The sequence below is a fragment of the Cherax quadricarinatus genome, chromosome 83, assembly GCF_038502225.1.
Source record: "Cherax quadricarinatus isolate ZL_2023a chromosome 83, ASM3850222v1, whole genome shotgun sequence".
NCBI lineage: Eukaryota > Metazoa > Arthropoda > Malacostraca > Decapoda > Parastacidae > Cherax > Cherax quadricarinatus.
In genome coordinates, this window is record NC_091374.1 from 2,861,207 (window position 1) to 2,886,117 (window position 24,911).

The 24,911-nt window shown below is 43.6% G+C and overlaps 1 non-coding gene and 1 pseudogene across 1 annotated transcript; both read right to left on the reverse strand.

Annotated features, from left to right (window-relative positions):
• Positions 1–17,420: 17,420 nt before the first annotated feature.
• Positions 17,421–19,763, reverse strand: LOC128702248 (heat shock 70 kDa protein-like; annotated as a pseudogene).
• Positions 19,764–21,875: 2,112 nt separating this feature from the next.
• TRNAV-CAC (transfer RNA valine (anticodon CAC)) lies at positions 21,876–21,950 on the reverse strand. Its single transcript has one exon. It is a non-coding gene; the product is annotated as a tRNA-Val (tRNA).
• Between the last annotated feature and the right edge of the window lie 2,961 nt (positions 21,951–24,911).

Below are 24,911 nucleotides of genomic sequence, written 5' to 3' on the forward strand. Positions count from 1 at the left end.
GAGGAACCTCCTGACGATGTTTCGATCTTTCCTGGATCATTGTCGAGTCCAAATGGTCCAGAAAGGACCGGGTTCCTGCGAACTTTTTCTTATTGTTAATCTTTCTCTGATCTCAAGATATTTAACCTGTCTGAACCTACTGACAAGTTCAACTCAACCTTCCATAGTAACCAAGTTTATTTAATCACAAGTACACACAATACAATTATCATAAAGGACCTCAATGGAAATAAGTCACTTGACCTTTTTTGGGGGTTATCCTAGGGCCTAGAATGACCCAAAAAAAGGTCAAAGTGTAGAGAACCTAGGACCTAGGTTCTCTACACTTTATTTTACAATCAGAATGATGAATAAGACACCTGTGCAACACCTGTGTATCTGTATTAAGACACACAGGTGTTGCACATGTGTCTTTTCATCATTCTGATTGTAAAATAAACCAGTAGTCCCATTTTGGTATAATATATAGATAGTCTCATCTTTCTCATTCCAACACTACATTAGGAAAATATATTTTATCCTACATCACCACTAACAGAATAAATTTCTTTTCCATCCCAGGTAGACGATTTTATGCAGATTATTATTATTATTATTATTATAATCAAGGGGGAAGCGCTAAACCCGGAGGATTATACAGCACCTGGGGGGGGGGATGTGGAAGGCATTCAGGCTTAATTCGGGGAACTGGAGCACAGATCCAATTCCCTAAATCAAGAGCCCCTCACCAACATCAAGGAACCTTCCTTGAGGGGATTTTATGCAGAGAAGAAAGACATATTGCATAATAATCTTCACCCTGACACTTTGGGTCATCCTAGGTAATCTATGGACTTTTTTTTTACATAGTTTCCTAAATGTAGAACATATAAATGAATAATATAATAATTGTGTAATAAAATTTGATGATGTTTCGACCCTTCGGGAAATTTTAAGTGGGGGGGGGGGTAGCCAGACGCCATATTGAATTTAATGAGTGTAACTGGTCTGCATGGTGCTAATAATTTGGCGTCTTTTGAGGCCAAATTGGTATATATCGACCTTAATTCGTAATTTGGAAATTGCTGACACGTTCCTGTTGAAGAACTGGGACAGGAAATTTGCAGGATTGCAAGAACTGCGTGTGGAGGAGGGAAAAATAGAGGACATCCTTCCCAACATCACAGGTAAGTGATGCATTCCCTTAGTACAGTAGTTTATGTTGGTTATTTATGTGTTGGTTATTTATATGTTGGTTATTCCCCTCAAGGAAGGTTCCTTGATGTTGGTGAGGGGCTCTTGATTTAGGGAATTGGATCTGTGCTCCAGTTCCCCGAATTAAGCCTGAATGCCTTCCACATCCCCCCCCCAGGCGCTGTATAATCCTCCGGGTTTAGCGCTTCCCCTTGATTATAATAATGTGTTGGTTATTGTAAATTCTAGCTGTCAGGGGCTAGTTCAGGGTGTGTTCCATTAAGTGTCTTCCACCAACTGATTGGTAAGTGGTAACATTAAGTTCTTGTCTAATAACACCTTTGAATTACATGTATTGTACTAATATTTTTATTTTTGTGGACCCAGCAAGCAAGCCTAATTATAGAGGTTTAATTTTAAGTTGTGACGTTAAACTTATGATAATTTGACGTCCTATTAATTCACTCTTTTCCTAGTTTGTCTTCCGTTGTCATCAAGAAATTCGACAAGAAAAGTTCTTGTGCTTAATGAGGCTATGAGAAATGTTTATATAAATTAGGTTGTTTTTAGAATTTTAAGTAGCATAGTTTTAAACAGCTGGTTAAGGAGCCAGAGCTTGCTACCACCTGCAGCTACCACCTGAGTCAGAGCTTGCTACCACCTGAGCCAGAGCTTGCTACCACCTGCAGCTACCACCTGAGTCAGCTTGCTACCACCTGCAGCTACCACCTGAGTCAGAGCTTGCTACCACCTGCAGCTACCACCTGAGTCAGAGCTTGCTACCACCTGCAACTACCACCTGAGACAGAGCTTGCTACCACCTGCAGCTACCACCTGAGACAGAGCTTGCTACTACCTGCAGCTACCACCTGAGACAGCTTGCTACCACCTGCAGCTACCACCTGAGTCAGAGCTTGCTACCACCTGGGCAAGAGCTTGCTAGCACCTGCAGCTACCACCTGAGTCAGAGCTTGAAGTTCCTGAACCTGTACTCCCTGGAACGCAGGCGGGAGAGATACATGATTATATACACCTGGAAAATCCTAGAGGGACTAGTACCGAACTTGCACACGAAAATCACTCACTACGAAAGCAAAAGACTTGGCAGACGATGCAAAATCCCCCCAATGAAAAGCAGGGGTGTCACTAGCACGTTAAGAGACCATACAATAAGTGTCAGGGGCCCGAGACTGTTCAACTGCCTCCCAGCATACATAAGGGGGATTACCAACAGACCCCTGGCAGTCTTCAAGCTGGCACTGGACAAACACCTAAAGTCGGTTCCTGACCAGCCGGGCTGTGGCTCGTACGTTGGTTTGCGTGCAGCCAGCAGTAACAGCCTGGTTGATCAGGCTCTGATCCACCAGGAGGCCTGATCACAGACCGGGCCGCGGGGGCGTTGACCCCCGGAACTCTCTCCAGGTAAACCTGCAGCTACCACCTGAGTCAGAGCTTGCTACCACCTGCAGCTACCACCTGAGCCAGAGCTTGCTACCACCTGCAGTTACCACCTGCAGCTACCACCTGCAGCTACCACCTGCAGCTACCACCTGCAGCTACCACCTGCAGCTACCACCTGCAGCTACCACCTGCAGCTACCACCTGAGCCAGAGCTTGCTACCACCTGCAGCTACCACCTGAGTCAGAGCTTGCTACCACCTGCAGCTACCACCTGAGCCAGAGCTTGCTACCACCTGCAGCTACCACCTGAGCCAGAGCTTGCTACCGCCTGCAGCTACCACCTGAGTTAGAGCTTGCTACTACCTGCAGCTACCACCTGAGCCAGAGCTTGCTACCACCTGCAGCTACCACCTGAGCCAGAGCTTGCTACCACCTGCAGCTACCACCTGAGGCAGAGCTTGCTACCACCTGCAGTTACCACCTGCAGCTACCACCTGCAGCTACCACCTGCAGCTACCACCTGAGCCAGAGCTTGCTACCACCCGCAGCTACCACCTGAGTCAGAGCTTGCTACCACCTGCAGCTACCACCTGAGCCAGAGCTTGCTACCACCTGAGCCAGAGCTTGCTACCGCCTGCAGCTACCACCTGAGTTAGAGCTTGCTACTACCTGAGCCAGAGCTTGCTACCACCTGCAGCTACCACCTGAGCCAGAGCTTGCTACCACCTGCAGCTACCACCTGAGCTAGAGCTTGCTACTACCTGCAACTACCACCTGAGCCAGAGCTTGCTACCACCTGCATCTACCACCTGAGCCAGAGCTTGCTACCACCTGCAGCTACCACCTGAGCTAGAGCTTGCTACTACCTGCAGCTACCACCTGAGTTATAGCTTGCTACCACCTGCAGCTACCACCTGAGTCAGAGCTTGCTACCACCTGCAGCTACCACCTGAGTCAGAGCTTGCTACCACCTGCAGCTACCACCTGAGTCAGAGCTTGCTACCACCTGCAGCTACCACCTGAGACAGCTTGCTACCACCTGCAGCTACCACCTGAGACAGCTTGCTACCACCTGCAGCTACCACCTAAGCCAGAGCTTGCTACCACCTGCAGCTACCACCTGAGTCAGAGCTTGCTACCACCTGCAGCTGCCACCTGAGACAGAGCTTGCTACCACCTGCAGCTACCACCTGAAAAGAGCTTGCTACCACCTGCAGCTACAACCTAAGCCAGAGCTTGCTACCACCTTCAGCTACCACCTAAACCAGAGCTTGCTACCACCTGCAGCTTACAAGACTGCCACTCCCACGAGCCCCCTGGGGCGGGGAAGATGGCAAACCAGAGGCCTAGTTTCAGCCCCGTGAGGGGAGGAATGGGGCTAGGCCTGGGGACAATTGGTCCCAGAAGATGAGGAGGTACTTGTACCTCCTCTCACGGCAGACATAGGTCTCAGACAGTGCCAAGACAGGGAGACAAGGCCAGGTCACCATCTGGAAAAGACCCGGACCGGGAGAGTACCGGCGAATCAATAAGAAGAGACTAGTGTTAATGTCTGTTGGTTAAAAAGTTAAGTGCAACGTTAATAACCATAGTTTGTACGTCAGTTTGCGTGCGGCCAGCAGTAACAGCCTAGTTGATCAGACGCTGATTCACCATGAGGCCTGGTCTTAGACCTCCGGAACCCTCTCCAGGTAAACTCCAGGTAATATTGCAGTCTATAGGCTTTAAACCCTCATTCACCATTAGTGATGAGAAGGTCACTTACAGTTTTAATGACCCTAATATAGTCGATAGGCTTTAAACCCCATAAACCAACCAACCAGCATGGGGTTGCCCAGTCCTTACCATTTGCCTGAAAGTCTGTACATTTCATGGGTTTTATAAGTGCCATGTATTTTGCAGATGCAGTGAATGGAAATAAAGAATCTAAGTCTAAATCTAAATCTTGCATGTAGATGCATCAATACAAGTGAGAGAGAGATTAGAGTTCGTTCGGATTTTTAACCCTGGAGGGTTAGCCACCCAGGATAACTCAAGAAAGTCAGTGCGTCATCGAGGACTGGCTAACTTATTTCCATTGTGGTCCTCATTCTTGTCCCTCAGGATGCCACCCACACCAGTCGACTAACACCCAGGTACCTACTTGCTGCTAGGTAAACAGGACAACGGGTGTACAGCAACACGTCGCAATGTTTCTACCCCACGGGGAATCGAACCCGGGTTATTCTAGGTAACTTACATATATGTACTATGTATGATAATTTGTGTAACTGTATTCGTCTGTACTTGTAAATAAATAAACTTATCAAGTGTATACGCAGAGTAAAAGCAACATATACCCCTCACATAGCGCCAGTCCCAGAGAGAAACTCAATTAAGACAGTTATTTGCTTAAGGAGGCGGCAAGCCCAGGAACTACACTTCCTCAGCTCACGGGAATTCACAGCTCACAGCTAACATGGTCGATCGTAAACCCATATACGAGTATCTACAAGCACTCGCCAACATACCTACAACAGTTACATGTATCGGCATGAACTCATCCACAACGATGGCAATATTCCGTAAGTGTAGATTAATTTGATAGGCTAAAGGGATTTGCAGAAAATGACTCACAATACTGTGGGTGGAACAAGTCACAGTACTGTGAGTGGAACAAGTCACAGTACCGTGGGTGGAACAAGTCACAGTACCGTGGATGGAACAAGTCACAATACTGTGGGTGGAACAAGTCACAATACTGTGGGTGGAACTCACAGTACTATGAGTGGAACAAGTCACAGTACCGTGGATGGAACAAGTCACAATACTGTGGGTGGAACAAGTCACAGTACTATGAGTGGAACAAGTCACAGTACCGTGGATGGAACAAGTCACAATACTGTGGATGGAACAAGTCACAATACTGTGGGTGGAACAAGTCACAATACCGTGGGTGGAACAAGTCACAATACTGTGGGTTACCTGGAGTTTACCTGGAGAGAGTTCCGGGGGTCAACGCCCCCCGCGGCCCGGTCTGTGACCAGGCCTCCTGGTGGATCAGAGCCTGATCAACCAGGCTGTTACTGCTGGCTGCACGCAAACCAACGTACGAGCCACAGCCCGGCTGGTCAGGAACCGACTTTAGGTGCTTGTCCAGTGCCAGCTTGAAGACTGCCAGGGGTCTGTTGGTAATCCCCCTTATGTATGCTGGGAGGCAGTTGAACAGTCTCGGGCCCCTGACACTTATTGTATGGTCTCTTAACGTGCTAGTGACACCCCTGCTTTTCATTGGGGGAATGTTGCATCGTCTGCCAAGTCTTTTGCTTTCGTAGTGAGTGATTTTCGTGTGCAAGTTCGGTACTAGTCCCTCTAGGATTTTCCAGGTGTATATAATCATGTATCTCTCCCGCCTGCGTTCCAGGGAATACAGGTTCAGGAACCTCAAGAGCTCCCAGTAATTGAAGTGTTTTATCTCCATTATGCGCGCCGTGAAGGTTCTCTGTACATTTTGTAGGTCAGCAATTTCACCTGCCTTGAAAGGTGCTGTTAGTGTGCAGCAATATTCCAGCCTAGATAGAACAAGTGACCTGAAGAGTGTCATCATGGGCTTGGCATCCCTAGTTTTGAAGGTTCTCATTATCCATCCTGTCATTTTTCTAGCAGATGCGATTGATACAATGTTATGGTCCTTGAAGGTGAGATCCTCCGACATGATCACTCCCAGGTCTTTGACGTTGGTGTTTCGCTCTATTTTGTGGCCAGAATTTGTTTTGTACTCTGATGAAGATTTAATTTCCTCGTGTTTACCATATCTGAGTAATTGAAATTTCTCATCGTTGAACTTCATATTGTTTTCTGCAGCCCACTGAAAGATTTGGTTGATGTCCGCCTGGAGCCTTGCAGTGTCTGCAATGGAAGACACTGTCATGCAGATTCGGGTGTCATCTGCAAAGGAAGACACGGTGCTGTGGCTGACATCCTTGTCTATGTCAGATATGAGGATGAGGAACAAGATGGGAGCGAGTACTGTGCCTTGTGGAACAGAGCTTTTCACCGTAGCTGCCTCGGACTTGACTCTGCTGACTACTACTCTCTGTGTTCTGTTAGTGAGGAAATTATAGATCCATCGACCGAGTTTTCCTGTTATTCCTTTAGCACGCATTTTGTGCGCTATTACGCCATGTTCACACTTGTCGAAGGCTTTTGCAAAGTCTGTATATACTACATATGCATTCTTTTTGTCTTCTAGTGCATCTAGGACCTTGTCGTAGTTATCCAATAGTTGAGACAGACAGGAACGACCTGTTCTAAACCCATGTTGCCCTGGGTTGTGTAACTGATGGGTTTCTAGATGGGTGGTGATCTTGCTTCTTAGGACCCTTTCAAAGATTTTTATGATATGGGATGTTAGTGCTATCGGTCTGTAGTTCTTTGCTGTTGCTTTACTGCCCCCTTTGTGGAGTGGGGCTATGTCTGTTGTTTTTAGTAACTGTGGGACGACCCCCGTGTCCATGCTCCCTCTCCATAGGATGGTAAAGGCTCGTGATAGGGGCTTCTTGCAGTTCTTGATGAACACGGAGTTCCATGAGTCTGGCCCTGGGGCAGAGTGCATGGGCATGTCATTTATCGCCTGTTCAAAGTCATTTGGCGTCAGGATAACATCAGATAGGCTTGCGTTAACCAAATTCTGTGGCTCTCATAAAAAAATCATTTTGATCTTCGACTCTCAGTCTGGTTAGCGGCTTGCTAAAAACTGAGTCATACTGGGACTTGAGTAGCTCACTCATTTCCTTGCTGTCATCTGTGTAGGACCCATCTTGTTTAAGTTGGGGCTCAATACTGGACGTTGTTCTCGACTTTGATTTGGCATAGGAGAAGAAATACTTTTGGTTTCTTTCGATTTCATTTTTGGCTTTTAGTTCTTCCCGCGATTCCTGACTCCTATAAGATTCCTTTAGCTTAAGTTCGATGCTTGCTATTTCTCTGACCAGTGTCTCCCTACGCATTTCAGATATATTGACCTCTTTTAGCCGCTCTGTTATTCTTTTCTGTCGCCTGTAAAGGGAGCGCCTGTCTCTTTCTATTTTACATCTACTCCTCCTTTTTCTTAGAGGAATAAGCCTTGTGCATACATCGAGTGCCACCAAGTTAATTTGTTCTAGGCATAAGTTGGGGTCTGTGTTGCTGAGTATATCTGCCCAGCTTATATCGGTTAGGACTTGGTTTACTTGGTCCCACTTTATGCTTTTGTTATTGAAGTTGAATTTGGTGAATGCTCCCTCGTGACTAATCTCATTATGTCGGTCTGGGGCTCCGCGCATACATGTCTGAACCTCAATTATGTTGTGATCTGAGTATATTGTTTTTGATATGGTGACATTTCGTATCAGATCATCATTGTTAGTGAAGATGAGGTCTAGTGTATTCTCCAGTCTAGTAGGCTCTATTATTTGCTGGTTTAAATTGAATTTTGTGCAGAGATTTAAAAGCTCGTGTGAGTGTGAGTTTTCATCAGAGCTGCCTCCTGGTGTTATTACTGCAACAATATTATTTGCTATATTCCTCCATTTTAGGTGCCTTAAGTTGAAATCCCCCAGGAGCAAGTTGTTGGGTGCAGGAGCTGGAAGATTTTCCAGACAGTGGTCAATTTTTAACAGCTGTTCCTGGGATTGCTGGGATGTTGCATCCGGAGGCTTGTAGACTACCACAATGACTAGGTTTTGGTTCTCGATCTTTACTGCTAAAACTTCCACTACATCATTTGAGGCATTAAGCAGTTCTGTGCAAACAAGTGACTCTGCAATGTACAGGCCAACCCTCTTCCCCTTTTGCCTGTTCACTCTGTCACATCTGTATAGGTTGTAACCTGGGATCCATATTTCGTTGTCCAAGTGATCCTTTATGTGGGTCTCAGTGAAAGCCGCGAACATTTCCTTTGCCTCTGCAAGCAGTCCACGGATGAAAGGTATTTTGTTGTTTGTTGCTGGCTTTAGACCCTGTATATTTGCAAAGAAGAATGTCATCGGACTGGTGGTATTGTTGGTACTGGGGGGGGGATTTTTTTCCGGCATTAGTATCTGTATCTGTTGGTTTGGAGTGGAAGCCATCGACTGTGGTTCCACTCCAGGAATGACTGGATTTGGTGTACGATTTCTGCCATTTCATGCCAGTTTTTTTTCCTTCCTGGCACAAGTCACAATACTGTGGGTGGAACAAATCACAATACTGTGGGTAGAACAAGTCACAGTACCGTGGGTGGAACAAGTCAGTACCGTGGGTGGAACAAGTCACAATACTGTGGGTGGAACAAGTCACAGTACCGTGGGTGGAACAAATCACAATACTGTGGGTAGAACAAGTCACAGTACCGTGGGTGGAACAAGTCACAATACTGTGGGTGGAACAAGTCACAGTACTGTGGGTGGAACAAGTCACAATACTGTGGGTAGAACAAGTCACAGTACCGTGGGTGGAACAAGTCACAATACTGTGGGTGGAACAAGTCACAATACTGTGGGTAGAACAAGTCACAGTACCGTGGGTGGAACAAGTCACAATACTGTGGGTGGAACATGTCACAGTACTGTGGGTGGAACGAGTCACAATACCTTGGGTGGAACAAGTCACAGTACCGTGGGTGGAGCAAGTCACTATATTGTGGGTGGAACATGTCACAGTACTGTGGGTGGAACAAGTCACAATAACTTGGGTGGAACAAGTCACAATACCTTGGGTGGAACAAGTCACATCTACAGAGCAGTAACATACTGCCGTTGAATATTACTACACTGCTGGTTCTCTATTATATAAAAAATACACTAAACCCATATGGGTCATATTAGTACATACATTAATCAAGTCTATTGCTCGCGTATCTTCCGTATCCATTGTGGTGATAAGTACTACGATAGTGTCAGTGTTATCGAAGTGGAAGGGCTATTGTAGCATCGCAATAGACTAAGCACTGCTGATCCTACATCGTTGCTTAGTGGCAGTAACATGATATGTACCCATAAATCTTGTCACTGTAGGGGCGAGATTTATGGGCGAATTGCCAGTGTATAAGAACAAATTTTTATGGGTGAAAGATGTATATTTAGAGATATGATCTTTGTGGTGTATATTCCCTGTGACCTTGTACATTATGCATCAGTGTTAAGCTTTAATATACCAGTAATATATATATATATATATATATATATATATATATATATATATATATATATATATATATATATATATATATATATATATATATATATATATATATATATATATGTATATATATATATATATATATATATATATATATATATATATATATATATATATATATATATATATATATATATATATATAATTATTTGTTATAATTATAACCATGATTTTTAAAGGGGTGGAGGGGTAAGCCAGCGTAAGTTCTCGGTCAGATGACCAAAAGCTCCAGCTGTGGGTCATCATATTACTAGACCCGCGTCAAGAAACACTTGTACTGTTTCCTGACATACTCTAACTTACTAAGTATCGTCTGGAAACGCTCCTCAAGTGAGGGTCCTTGATTCTGGTGAGGGGGTTTTTGGTCCAAGAAACCGAATCTGACCTTTCTTTCCTTGGATCGAATGTATTTGCCTGCAACTATGCAACTATACTACTCCAGTAGATTCACAGACACTAGAGGAGATATAAAAAAGACCTGGAAAACACTCTCAGATTCTAGGGACCCACAAACTGAGAAAAACCAAGAATATTGTCCTAACTAAACCTAATGAAACACCACTACATCCCACTGACACAGCTAACATGATAAACGACTTCTTCTCAACCATAGGATCTAATCTCGCCAGTAAAATCCCACATACCAATGCCCATGCCGGGGACTACCTAGATGGGAATTTCCCTAATTCCTTCTATCTTGCACCAACTGAGCCCACGGAAGTCACCGAGATTATAAAGTCACTTAAAAATAACTCGGGGAATCTGTCTCATGTCCCACCATTACTGTACAAGCGAGCGGCCCATGTCCTTTCACATGCTGTTTCATTACTTTTTAACAAGTCACTAGAAACTAGCACCTTCCCGAAACTACTCAAGATGACAAGGGTTACACCAATACATAAAGGTGGTGACCCTACAGACTTAAACAACTATAGGCCAATATCTAACTTACCATTGCTATCCAAAATCTTTGAGAAACTCGTGCACAGGAGACTGTATTCATTTATAACGGCTCAAAACATACTCAACCCCTGCCAATTTGGATTCAGGAAAAATAAAAGCACTAATGATGCAATCATAAAAATGCTAGATCTGCTTTACACAGCATTGAAAATAAGGAATATCCACTAGGAATTTTTATTGACCTAAGAAAAGCTTTTGACACAGTAGACCACGACATCCTACTCCACAAACTTGATCATTACGGTATAAGAGGCCATGCGCTTGCTTATTTCAAATCTTACATTACTAATAGGTATCAGTATGTCACCATTAAAGACACAGCATCAGCAACACGGCCACTTGATACTGGAGTTCCGCAGGGAAGTGTCCTTGGTCCCCTGCTCTTCCTCATATACATCAATGACCTTCCAAACGTATCCCAACACCTGAAACCCATTCTCTTTGCTGACGACACAACTTATGTCATCTCTCACCCTAATCTTGCCACCCTCAACACCATTGTGAATGAGGAGCTGATCAAAATATCGACTTGGATGACAGCCAATAAACTTACGCTTAACACTGACAAAACCTACTATATTATGTTTGGTAGCAGAGCAGGAGATGCACAAATTAACATTAAGATTGACAACACTCTAATTACCAGAAATAATGGGGGCAAATTCCTAGGCTTATACCTTTAAACCTTGACAACAACCTGAATTTCAGCACCCATATCCAGCATATAACCAAAAAAGTATCCAAAACGGTTGGGATCCTCTCCAAGATACGATACTACGTGCCGCAAAATGCCCTTCTCACACTATACCACTCACTTATTTATCCATACCTCACCTATGCTATTTGTGCTTGGGGATCAACTGCAGCAACACACCTAAAGCCAATAATAACCCAACAAAAAGCTGCAGTAAGAATAATCACTAAATCCCATCACTGGCAACACCCCCCCCCCACTCTTCATAGACCTAAACTTACTCCCTGTTCAGTACATCCACACTTACTACTGTGCAATCTACATCTACAGGGCCTTAAACTCTAATATCAACCTTGACCTAAAACGCTTTCTTGATAGTTGTGACAGAACCCACAGGCATAACACCAGACACAAACATCCCTACGACATTCCCCGTGTCCGACTAAACCTTTACAAAAATTCAATGTATGTCAAAGGCCCTAAAATCTGGAATACCCTACCTGAGAACTCTAGAACTGCAGACACATTCATCACCTTCAAAACTACCATCAGAAAACATCTTATCTCCCTGATACACCCCGTCAACTAACTACATGAATACCACCTGGTGGTTCACACTTACACTCACTCACTCATTTGACCATAAACAGAAATATTAATCTCAATCTTAAAATAATGAAACCTATGATACTCCAATACTGAAACTATGTACTGTGCCAAAACAAAAGCATTCACATTGCTAAACTCACAAACTAGTATTTAGTCACTTAGCCATAATACCAACTTACCTCATAATTTGTAATATTTTACAATTAAGAATAAAACTAAGTCTGCCCGAAATGCCTAGCCATGCTAAGCGTTCTAGTGGTACACTCTGTAATCACTATTTTACTACATGTAAACCACACAATAACCAAATTTCTGTAAACTCAGCATTGTAATCCTTATAGAGAATAAACTTTGAATATTTCTCCAGGCGCTGTATGAATCTTACGGGTTTAGCGCCCCCCATGAATGTGACAATTGAGTTAGTTAAAGATTAGCCGGTATTCTCCCGGCCCGGGCCTTGTCCAAGTGGTGGCCCGGCCTTGGCTCACTCTTTAGGGAGTGTCTGAGACCTAAGTCTCCCATGGGAGAAGGCACAAGCACCTCCTCATCTTTGGGACCAACTGTCCCCAGGCCTAGCCACAAGCTAGGCCTCTCTGGTCTGCCATCACCGCCCCAAGGGGGCTAATGGGAATGACAGTCTTATGAGCTAAAGGCTCGGGCTCAGGCACCTACCCTACCCTAGAAGGGTTAGGCATGGTATCGATGTGACAATTGACTGTACATGCAGTGTTTGTTAAGGTTTTAAATTAAACTCATAAGCACTAGATTTTTTTATTTAAAAAAATAATTTGTTCAGTATGAAGAAGCTAATCTATTGACTAGATAATTGCAAAAATAATGAGTAGAAAATATTATAGTAATGATAAATTTTCGAGAAAAAAATTGAAATATAAAACTACACTACATTTAAGGAGGTTATTAATAGAATATTCAAGAGGTTGCTAGTAGAATTGCAGTAAATCAACCATTCAAAAAATTATGAAGCTGTGTGTAGTCTGTGGTCAGTCAAACAAACGGGCTTCCACATGGATAAATTGTCATTTTTGTGGAAATTGGTGTCACGCCCCTTGTGCAGATATCCCAGAACTAGCTACAAGCAGTATTAAAACAGAGAAGTGTTTTTGGGTATGCCCAAATGAGGAAAATCTGAGGACTAAAATCACAAGGGTATTAAAAGAGGACAACATCAAAGCTGCTTTCATAGAAAACCTGGAAGCTTTCTACAACAGATGGGAACATAAAAAGTCTGGGCTGAATGGTACTGCCCTTGATACTGGCCATGTAGTCATAAACTGTAAGGCTGGAGGTGATGTCCTGGTAGTCAGTAAATGTGGGGCTGATAGTGCTGTCCTGGGAGACAGTAATGGTGAAGCTGGAGGTGCTGTCCTGGGAGACAGAAATGGTGAAGCTGGAGGTGCTGTCCTGGGAGACAGAAATGGTGAAGCTGGAGATACTGTCCTGGGAGACAGTAATGGTGAAGCTGGAGATACTGTCCTGGGAGACAGTAATGGTGAAGCTGGAGGTGCTGTCCTGGGAGACAGTAATGGTGAAGCTGGAGATTTTGTCCAGGTAGTCGGGAATTATACGCAGGAAGGAATACATATAAATGACCTCATAGGGGACAGGAGCCATAGTAGGGAAACAAGTGTAGTCAAAGATAAGATAAAACCAATATTGCAAACTAGAAATACCGCAGGAAATAGCAAACAAGAGGACTCCAATAGCAATACTGAGGATAAATTACCAAAAACAACTGGTGGGAGCTCCATTGTTGGTGCTAGCGATGATAGAAGTAAGACAGGGAAACATGCACCAACAGGGAATACAGTCACAGAAACCCAAGGCAAGCGGAAACCAAGCCTGTGCACATACTATGCACTTGGTATCTGCTGGCATGGGAAATCTGGAAAAACAGATGGGACATGCAACTATGACCACCCTAGAAAATGCCATGCCCATATGACAACAGGAAAATGCAAACTCCCTTCCTGTAAGCTTTTTCACCCTGAAATGTGTACCTCTTCAGTAAAGGAAAGACTGTGCTATAACTTAAATTGCCAGGCATACCATCTAAAGGGGACAAAAAGATACAAAACATCCAGGCCATGGGAAAACCTGGGTAGCCACAGCCACTCAAGAGGGAGAGGTTTTTTAGTGCCAGGAAGGAAAAAAAAACTGGCAGGAAATGGCAGAAATCGTACACCAAATCCAGTCATTCCTGGAGTGGAACCACAGTCGATGGCCTCCACTCCAAACCAACAGATACAGATACTAATGCCGGAAAAAAAATCCCCCCCCAGTACCAACAATACCACCAGTCCGATAACATTCTTCTTTGCAAATATACAGGGTCTAAAGCCAGCAACAAACAACAAAATACCTTTCATCCGTGGACTGCTTGCAGAGGCAAAGGCAATGTTCGCGGCTTTCACTGAGACCCACATAAAGGATCACTTGGACAACGAAATATGGATCCCAGGTTACAACCTATACAGATGTGACAGAGTGAACAGGCAAAAGGGGGGGGGGGTTGGCCTGTACATTGCAGAGTCACTTGTTTGCACAGAACTGCTTAATGCCTCAAATGATGTAGTGGAAGTTTTAGCAGTAAAGGTTGAGAACCAAAACCTAGTCATTGTGGTAGTCTACAAGCCTCCGGATGCAACATCCCAGCAATTCCAGGAACAGCTGTTAAAAATTGACCACTGTCTGGAAAATCTTCCAGCTCCTGCACCCAACATCTTGCTCCTGGGGGATTTCAACTTAAGGCACCTAAAATGGAGGAATATAGCAAATAATATTGTTGCAGTAATAACACCAGGAGGCAGCTCTGATGAAAACTCACACTCGCACGAGCTTTTAAATCTCTGCACAAAATTCAATTTAAACCAGCAAATAATAGAGCCTACTAGACTGGAGAATACACTAGACCTCATCTTCACTAACAATGATGATCTGATAAGAAATGTCACCATATCAAAAACAATATACTCAGATCACAACATAATTGAGGTTCAGACATGTATGCGTGGAGCCCCAGACCGACAAAATGAGACTAGTCACGAGGGAGCATTCACCAAATTCAACTTCAATAACAAAAACATAAAGTGGGACCAAGTAAACCAAGTCCTAACCGATATAAGCTGGGAAGATACACTAAGCAACACAGACCCCAACTTATGCCTAGAACAGATTAACTCGGTGGCACTCGATGTATGCACAAGGCTTATTCCTCTAAGAAAAAGGAGGAGTAGATGTAAAATAGAAAGAGACAGGCGCTCCCTTTACAGGCGACGGAAAAGAATAACAGAGCGGCTAAAAGAGGTCAATATATCTGAAATGCGTAGGGAGACACTGGTCAGAGAAATAGCAAGCATCGAACTTAAGCTAAAAGAATCCTTTAGGAGTCAGGAATCGCGGGAAGAACTAAAAGCCATAAATGAAATCGAAAGAAACCCAAAGTATTTCTTCTCCTATGCCAAATCAAAATCGAGAACAACGTCCAGTATTGGGCCCCTACTTAAACAAGATGGGTCCTACACAGATGACAGCAAGGAAATGAGTGAGCTACTCAAGTCCCAATATGACTCAGTTTTTAGCAAGCCGCTAACCAGACTGAGAGTCGAAGATCAAAATGAATTTTTTTATGAGAGAGCCACAAAATTTGATTAACACAAGCCTATCCGATGTTATCCTGACGCCAAATGACTTCGAACAGGCGATAAATGACATGCCCATGCACTCTGCCCCAGGGCCAGACTCATGGAACTCTGTGTTCATCAAGAACTGCAAGAAGCCCCTATCACGAGCCTTTTCCATCCTATGGAGAGGGAGCATGGACATGGGGGTCGTCCCTCAGTTACTAAAAACAACAGACATAGCCCCACTCCACTAAGGGGGCAGTAAAGCAATAGCAAAGAACTACAGACCAATAGCACTAACATCCCATATCATAAAAATCTTTGAAAGGGTCCTAAGAAGCAAGATCACCACCCATCTAGAAACCCATCAGTTACACAACCCAGGGCAACATGGGTTTAGAACAGGTCGCTCCTGTCTGTCTCAACTATTGGATCACTACGACAAGGTCCTAAATGCACTAGAAGACAAAAAGAATGCAGATGTAATATATACAGACTTTGCAAAAGCCTTCGACAAGTGTGACCATGGTGTAATAGCGCACAAAATGCGTGCTAAAGGAATAACAGGAAAACTCGGTCGATGGATCTATAATTTCCTCACTAACAGAACACAGAGAGTAGTCGTCAACAGAGTAAAGTCCGAGGCAGCTACGGTGAAAAGCTCTGTTCCACAAGGCACAGTACTCGCTCCCATCTTGTTCCTCATCCTCATATCCGACATAGACAAGGATGTCAGCCACAGCACCGTGTCTTTGCAGATGACACCCGAATCTGCATGACAGTGTCTTCCATTGCAGACACTGCAAAGCTCCAGGCGGACATCAACCAAATCTTTCAGTGGGCTGCAGAAAACAATATGAAGTTCAACGATGAGAAATTTCAATTACTCAGATATGGTAAACATGAGGAAATTAAATCTTCATCAGAGTACAAAACAAATTGTGGCCACAAAATAGAGCGAAACACCAACGTCAAAGACCTGGGAGTGATCATGTCGGAGGATCTCACCTTCAAGGACCATAACATTGTATCAATCGCGTCTGCTAGAAAAATGACAGGATGGATAATGAGAACCTTCAAAACTAGGGAGGCCAAGCCCATGATGACACTCTTCAGGTCACTTGTTCTATCTAGGCTGGAATATTGCTGCACACTAACAGCACCTTTCAAGGCAGGTGAAATTGCCGACCTAGAAAATGTACAGAGAACTTTCACGGCGTGCATAACGGAGATAAAACACCTCAATTATTGGGAGCGCTTGAGGTTCCTAAACCTGTATTCCCTGGAACGCAGGAGGGAGAGATACATGATTATATACACCTGGAAAATCCTAGAGGGACTAGTACCGAACTTGCACACGAAAATCACTCACTACGAAAGCAAAAGACTTGGCAGACGATGCACCATCCCCCCAATGAAAAGCAGGGTTGTCACTAGCACGTTAAGAGACCATACAATAAGTGTCAGGGGCCCGAGACTGTTCAACTGCCTCCCAGCACACATAAGGGGGATTACCAACAGACCCCTGGCAGTCTTCAAGCTGGCACTGGACAAGCACCTAAAGTCAGTTCCGGATCAGCCGGGCTGTGGCTCGTACGTTGGTTTGCGTGCAGCCAGCAGCAACAGCCTGGTTGATCAGGGGCTGAGCCACCAGGAGGCCTGGTCACAGACCGGGCCGCGGGGGCGTTGACCCCCGAAACTCTCTCCAGGTAAACTCCAGGTAAACACTATAAAGTAATAAGTTAGTCGGCCTCCTCTATAGTTGGTCCTGGCCGACTGGAAGTGTTAGGTGTCGCTGGCCCTCGACCATATGGTCCTGGCCTCCTGAACCGTAAATCTTGGCAGCCAAGGGTATCCAGTGGTCCTCCAGTTTGCTGAGTTGACTCTCAAACTCTTCCTTCTCTGCCAGCTGGTTGTTGTCAAGCCAGACAAGTGTCTCCTCCACCTCGGCTGTGACACTTTTTTTCTCTTCCTCCGTTAGTTTGCTGGAGACGTTCTCCTCACTCAGGCATCTCTTCAGGTTAAGACACAGAGACTCCAGACGATTCTTACTCTCAATTCTTTCTCGCTGGCGACTATCTTCTTCTGAATATTTCTCTGCTTCCTGAACCATTCTTTCTATTTCTTCCTTGCTGAGACGACCCTTGTCATTAGTGATGGTGATCTTGTTTTGTTTGCCTGTCGACTTGTCCTCGGCTGACACATTAAGGATACCGTTGGCATCGATGTCAAAAGTGACCTCTATTTGTGGTACTCCTCTTGGTGCAGGAGGAATACCCGTGAGTTCAAACTTGCCCAGAAGATTGTTGTTTTTGGTCATGGCACGTTTCCCTTCATACACTTGGATAAAGACACCCGGCTGATTGTCTGAGTATGTGGTGAAGATCTGTGTCTGCTTGGTGGGTATAGTAGTGTTGCGTTTGATGAGGGCAGTCATGACACCTCCAGCTGTTTCAATACCCAAGGATAAAGGTGCCACATCCAGAAGTAGCAGATCCTTGACACCGTCGGACTGGTCACCTCGAAGGATGGCGCCCTGAACAGCGGCACCGTAGGCCACTGCCTCGTCAGGGTTGATGGATTTGTTGAGGTTCTTACCGTTGAAGAAATCTTGCAGCAACTTCTGCACTTTGGGGATCCGGGTTGATCCACCAGCACAATGTCGTGGGTTTGACTCTTGTCCATCTTGGCGTCCCTCAGAGCATTCTCCACGGGAAGCAATGTGTTGCGAAACAGGTCTGGTGGCCTGGTGGTTAACGCTCTCGCTTCACACGGTGAGGGCCTGGGTTCGATTCCCAGCCAGAGTAGAAACATTGGACGTGTTTCTTTCCACCTGTTGTCTATGTTCCCCATCAGTGAAATGGGTACCTGGGTGTTAGTCCTAATTTGCCCGAAATGCGGAACATAACAAGGGACTTTATATGAAGTAGTATGTCATTGTTGTCAGCTAGGACTGTATACCTTGTACATGTACTTGTAGCAAATAAAGATATTATTATTATTATAAATTCCTCAAACCTGGCTCGAGTGATGGACGAGTAGAAATCGATGCCCTCAAACAGCGAGTCAATCTCCACGTTGGCTTGTGTTGAGGACGAGAGAGTACGTTTAGCACGTTCACAGGCCGTTCTTAAACGTCGTAATGCACGTTTATTGCCGCTAATATCTTTCTTGTATTTCCTCTGGAACTCTTGCATGAAGTGATTGACCATACGGTTGTCAAAATCTTCACCACCAAGATAAGTGTCTCCTGCTGTAGACTTCACCTCAAATATACCGTCGTCAATGCTCAGGACACACATCGAAGGTTCCACCTCCCAGGTCAAAGATGAGCACCTTACGTTCTCTGGAGTCTCCTGTGCCAGTCTTCTTGTCGAGGCCGTAGGCGATGGCTGCTGCTGTGGGCTCGTTGATGATACGCAGAACGTTAAGTCCAGCGATGATACCAGCATCTTTGGTAGCCTGACGCTGTGAGTCATTAAAGTAAGCAGGTACTGTAATGACAGCATCCTTCACTTTCTGACCCAGGTACGCCTCAGCTGTCTCCTTCATCTTTATTAACACCATAGATGAGATCTCCTCAGGATTGAAGCTCTTGCTCTCTCCCTTGTACTCAACACGTATCTTGGGTTTACCGTTGTCATTGACCACATCAAAAGGCCAGTGTTTCTTGTCGGTCTGAACAATGGGATCATTGAACTTGCGACCGATAAGTCGTTTGGCATCAAAGATTGTGTTGCTGGGGTTTAGGGCTGCCTGGTTTTTAGCTGCGTCACCAATGAGTCGTTCAGTGTCAGTGAAGGCCACATAGGACGGTGTAGTTCTGTTTCCCTGGTCGTTGGCTATGATCTCCACTTTGCCTTGCTGGAACACACCAACGCAGGAGTACGTGGTGCCCAGGTCGATACCAATTGCTGGAGCTGACATTGTGTTTACCGTGTCTTCTTGCTCTAGAATCAACACACAATAATCTTAGATAATTAACTAGTTCAGGTGTTTCACACACAGGAATGTAGTAGCGCTTGTGGCGTCTACAGTAAGTTTCTGGTTCTTGTTTTAGCTTGTGTCTGACTGCTGGTGACCACCGCCGCCGCTGCTTATATGAGACCAGCCGGGCTGTGGCTCTTACGTTGGTTTGCGTGCAGCCAGCAGCAACAGCCTGGTTGATCAGGCTCTGATCCACCAGGAGGCCTGGTCACAGACCGGGCCGCGGGGGCGTTGACCCCCGGAACTTTCTCCAGGTAAACTCCAGGTAATGTTTTCTATCTTACTACAACATTCTCCGTTTTCTTTTACAACTTGTACTGTAATGCAACAAAGAAAACGGTATTTTTTTTCATAAGGCTAGAAAGATATTGTGAATGATCGCCATTAAATATTCTCTATAAGGATTACAATGCTGAGTTTACAGAAATTTGGTTATTGTTTGGTTTACATGTAGTAAAATTGTGATTACAGAGTGTACCACTAGAACGCTTAGCATGGCTAGGCATTTCGGGCATACTTAGTTTTATTCTTAATAGGCTTATAAATCAATAAGTGCAAACCTAATTAAGCATATTAATACTCTAACGTTTCCGTAGCCAAACAATTTATTGATAAAAAAAGCTTGTTGCCATCTTGCAGCTCATATAAGTTTTATCATGTACATGTAGAAATTATATTATTATTATTATTATTATTATTATTATTATTATTATTAGTAGTAGTAGTAGTAGTAGTAGTAGTAGTAGTAGTAATAGTAGTAGTAGCAATATTATATGGTAAATAATCCGTATACCAGTTGGTGATAAGATAATGATGGAAGGTGAAGGAGAAAGAGGCCTTCAGTCCGTCCTAGAATTTTCTCAGTGTTTCTAGAAGTATAGTTTAAAATCTTCATTATTTACCTCATACCCATCCTGTGGGCGGTAATTATATGATTACAGAGGTACATAATGGCCCCAGGGACTGGGCCACAAAGTTTTGATAGCTAAACAAGTTACAAAGGTAATGAATTGATGAGTTATTAATACAGTAATTAGCTTTATTTACAGTGGGCAAAGTCAGGGTATTTTTCCAGACTGGTTTGTAATATACCACTGTGGATAAATTACATTCCAGCGCACTCAGTAAGTTTATTCAGCTACACATAAATAAAGTTATAACATATGTGTAGATTATCTACGATAACCCCAAAAAAGTCAGTTCATACATTAATGGAAAATATTGGAAATAAGTCACTCTGTCTGACTTTTTTGGGTTATCCCATGTTCTCTACACATATACTGCTATGTATGATAATTCTATGTAGCTGTATTTGTGTATACCTGAATAAACTTACTTACTTATTAATTTACAGTGGCTAAAGCTCTCTGGGTCCAGGTTGGTTTCCCAGCGAGGGTAGAAACATATGCTTGTTTCCTTACACTGGTCGTCTATGTTCACTCATCAGTAAAATAGGTACCCCAATGGAAATAAGTCACTCTGTCTGACTTTTTTGGGTTATCCTAGGTTCTCTACACATATACTGCTATGTATGATAATTCTATGTAACTGTATTTGTGTATACCTGAATAAACTTGCTTACCTGGTACCTGGGTGTTAGTGGACTAGTGTGGGTCGCATCCTGGGACAAAACTGACCTGATTTGCGGGAAATGGCTCAGCATAAGTGGATTTGTATATAGTAATATGTCATTGATGTCAGCTATGGTCTGTATACATTGTACATGTACTTGTAGTAAATAGATATTATTATTGGTTTTGGTTTGGTTAATGGGCTTGCGCTACCAAATACTTTAAAATGTTATTATTTGCGACGAATATATCTGGAAACATAAAAATGATTAAGTGATGCCCCACCAGGCAATTGAAGTAAGGACTCCCTTTAGAGCTATCGGGGAGCCCAGTTTCGTCCCACCGACATTGGGCTTAGGGGAAGGTGACGGTGGCCCATCTACCCGTGGGCTTTCACACGTCTTGACGGGGCCTATTTTTTCGGCTCACGCGTCGTAATCATGACGATGGCCTTCGTGGGCTCATGCGTCGTGCCTTGACGGTTTATTAATTGGGACACATTTTGTGCATTTATCCAGTAGGATGCAGAGCACTGAATCATTCCCCCAGGATGCGACCCACAACAGTCGACTAACACCCAGGTACCTATTCACTGCTAGGTGACAGAGGCAATGGGTGTAAGGAGACTCGCCCAAGTGTCTCGCCCTGCCTGGGATTCGAACCCAGGACCATTCGGTTGTGAGCCGACCGCGATGACCACTACGCTACAGGGTACCCACTTACCCTAGTGTTCTGGGTGGTATTCATTGTAAGTATCTGCCATACAGTGGAAGAGACTGAAATTTTAGGAAAAGGTGCTTTCAGTAGTGGCAGATTAAGGTTTTAGCGCTCTCTATTTTCATGGAGTTCTTAGATAGGTTGTTTGTGTGTTCTATTGCAGCTCTCCAGGAAGACTTGGAACTTTGGATTTGAAGTTCGTGCTAAATGTCCTATGTATAGAATGCACAGTAGTAGGTGCAAATATTTTGTAAGCCGGGCTGTGGCTCGTACGTTGGATTGCGTGCAGCCAGCAGTAACACCCTGGTTGATCAGACTCTGATCCACCATGAGGCCTGATCACAGACCGGGCCGCGGGGGCGTTGACCCCCGGAGCTCTCTCCAGGTAAACTCCAGGTACTAGGGGAGGGTGTTGTCCGAAACTTGATTGGGATATTATTGTAATAGCTGATTTTAGATGGGTAGGTTTTAGGTGGTTTGTTGTTGTAGATTCTCAAGCACAAATACCATTAGTAATAGTGAATAATGTGGCTTAAGGAACACAGTAGCGTATTTTGGATAGAATGCCCAGAGGTTTTGCAACTTTCTTAGATATGTGTTGGATGCGAGTGTTGAATTTTAGGTAGTAAGTTTATTCAGGTATACACAAATACAGTTACATAGATTATCATACATAGCAGCACATGTGTAGAGAACCTAGGATAACCCAAAAAAGTCAGACAGAGTGACTTATTTCTATTAAGTGTATACCTAAGAATTTTCCAACAAATATAATTATGTCTTGCCAATATTGAAAGTAAGTTTGTTGGTGGCCATCCAGGTAGAAATATTTACGAACTCATAGTTGACTGTATTATTGAGGGCATTTGTATAATAGGTTTATCCAGGCACAGGTACATGTAAGTACAATTACCATACGTAGTGTAAATTACCTAGCATAGCCCAGAAAAGTCAAAGTGATTAAATACAACGAATGTTGTGTCATCAGCAAACAGGACTGGTTTAAGTTCCTGGGAGGAATTTGGGTGAGAAGTAAGAGTGGGGTAAATGCTCTACCCTGCGGCACCTCTAAGGTTAATAGTTTGGGTAGAGTAAGTAGTGTTGAGGGTCACAAGATGCCGTCTGTCTGCAAAAGTATAACCTCTGATTCCATAATGTTCTGCTCTCAGGATATTGTGATTTGCAATGTCAAAAGCTTTCCTCAGATCAATAAAGAAGCCCACTGAATATTTATTATTTACTGGAGCTGAATAAACTGAGCCTACCATCTTTAAGATAGCATCATTGGTACTTTTTGCTGGCCTGAAGTCAAACTGGCAAGTGCTAAGAATATTTTGTATAAGGATAATTGCATATATTCGTTTATTCATTATCTTTTAAGAGTTTTTCATAATAAAGTTAAGTTAGAGATTGGTCTGTAGTTATTAATATCAACTGGGTCTCCACCTTTAAAGACTTGGGTAACTCGCGCAAGTTTATATACATTTAAGAAAATTTGGGTTTCAAGAGATTTATTAAACAAAGTGGCAATAATAGGTGATAACACATGGGCAGCTGTCTTATATATGACAGGTGGAAAGTGAAACCATGAGCTGTATGCACCTAAACAGAAGAAAACAACGTTTTCTCACTAGCAATATCAAAACAATAGAAGAAAACGAGAGTCTCTGTTTAATATTCTGCATGGTTAACTAACCTATTTTGAGCTTTGTGCCCGAACCTAGTTGAGGTTCTCATACACTGTATATACTGTGAGATATATACCTTAATAAATACACTATAAAGTGCAGTTAATAGCAGGTAATAGACAGTTTGTTTTCTAACTATAATATTTGACGGGTAAAAAAATTACAATGCTTTAAGGCATTAGAATAATTAAGTTTATTTAGGGACAGTTTGACTTTTGGATGGTTACATTTGCCTTAAATAGTAACATGTATAAATTACCGAGGATAATTATTATATACTGCGGGTGTTACCAGTAAAAAATCCTAGTCACGCTGAGTGCAGTTATATACGCGTTGAAAAAAATATTCTGTAAATTCTGTCTACATTCTGACGTGCATGTAAATGTAATGTTATTATAAAAAGTATTTGAGTTAAAGATTTTGAATTTAAGTATGACCCCAAGCGATGTATGGGTCATATGTAGCTTGGGGGATGGGAGGCTGTCAGGTCTGATCCAAGGAAAGGGAGGGTAATTCCAGCATCAAGTGCCGATAATGGCTTTTACATAGTTAAGATATGTTCCTGTTTTTAACTTTTAAATATAATAATTATCACAAGGACTCCAATGGAAATAAGTCACTGATTTTTTTTTTTTTTTTTTTTTTTTGGGGGGGGGGGTTCTGGGTTCTCTACACATATGCTGATATGTATGATAATCTATGTAACTGTATTTATGTATACCTGAATAAACTTACTTATAAAATGAAATCGTGAGTCTTTTGATCCCGTTGTCCACAATTCTCTCATATCCAAGTTTAACTACTATGGTCTCGGATATGTATTGTTTGTCATACCTCAGTAATAATCAGCAAACAGCATGCAGTCATGGCCTCTACGACACTGCGCTGTGTCCGTGGTTCGATCCTTGGGAAAGGTGAAAACATTGGGCTTGTTTCCTTACACCTGTTGTCCCGTTCACCTAGCAAGCAAGTAGGTACCTGAGTGTTAGTCGACTGGTGTGGGTGGCATCCTGGGGGACAAGCCTGAGGACCCCCACTGGAAATAAGACAGTCCCTCGATGACGCACTGACTAACCTGGGTTTTCTTGCGTGATTAACCCCCCGAGCTTAAAAATGCGAATAAAATATTAAGTGTACCCTGAGGTAGCATTCTGGACCCTCATCTGTATCAGTGACCGACTTAAGGATCCCTAGCTTTATTGACAAGCTATTTACAGGTTAAGGATTCCTAACTTTATTGACAAGCTAAGAGCTGTTACCTACATCAGCT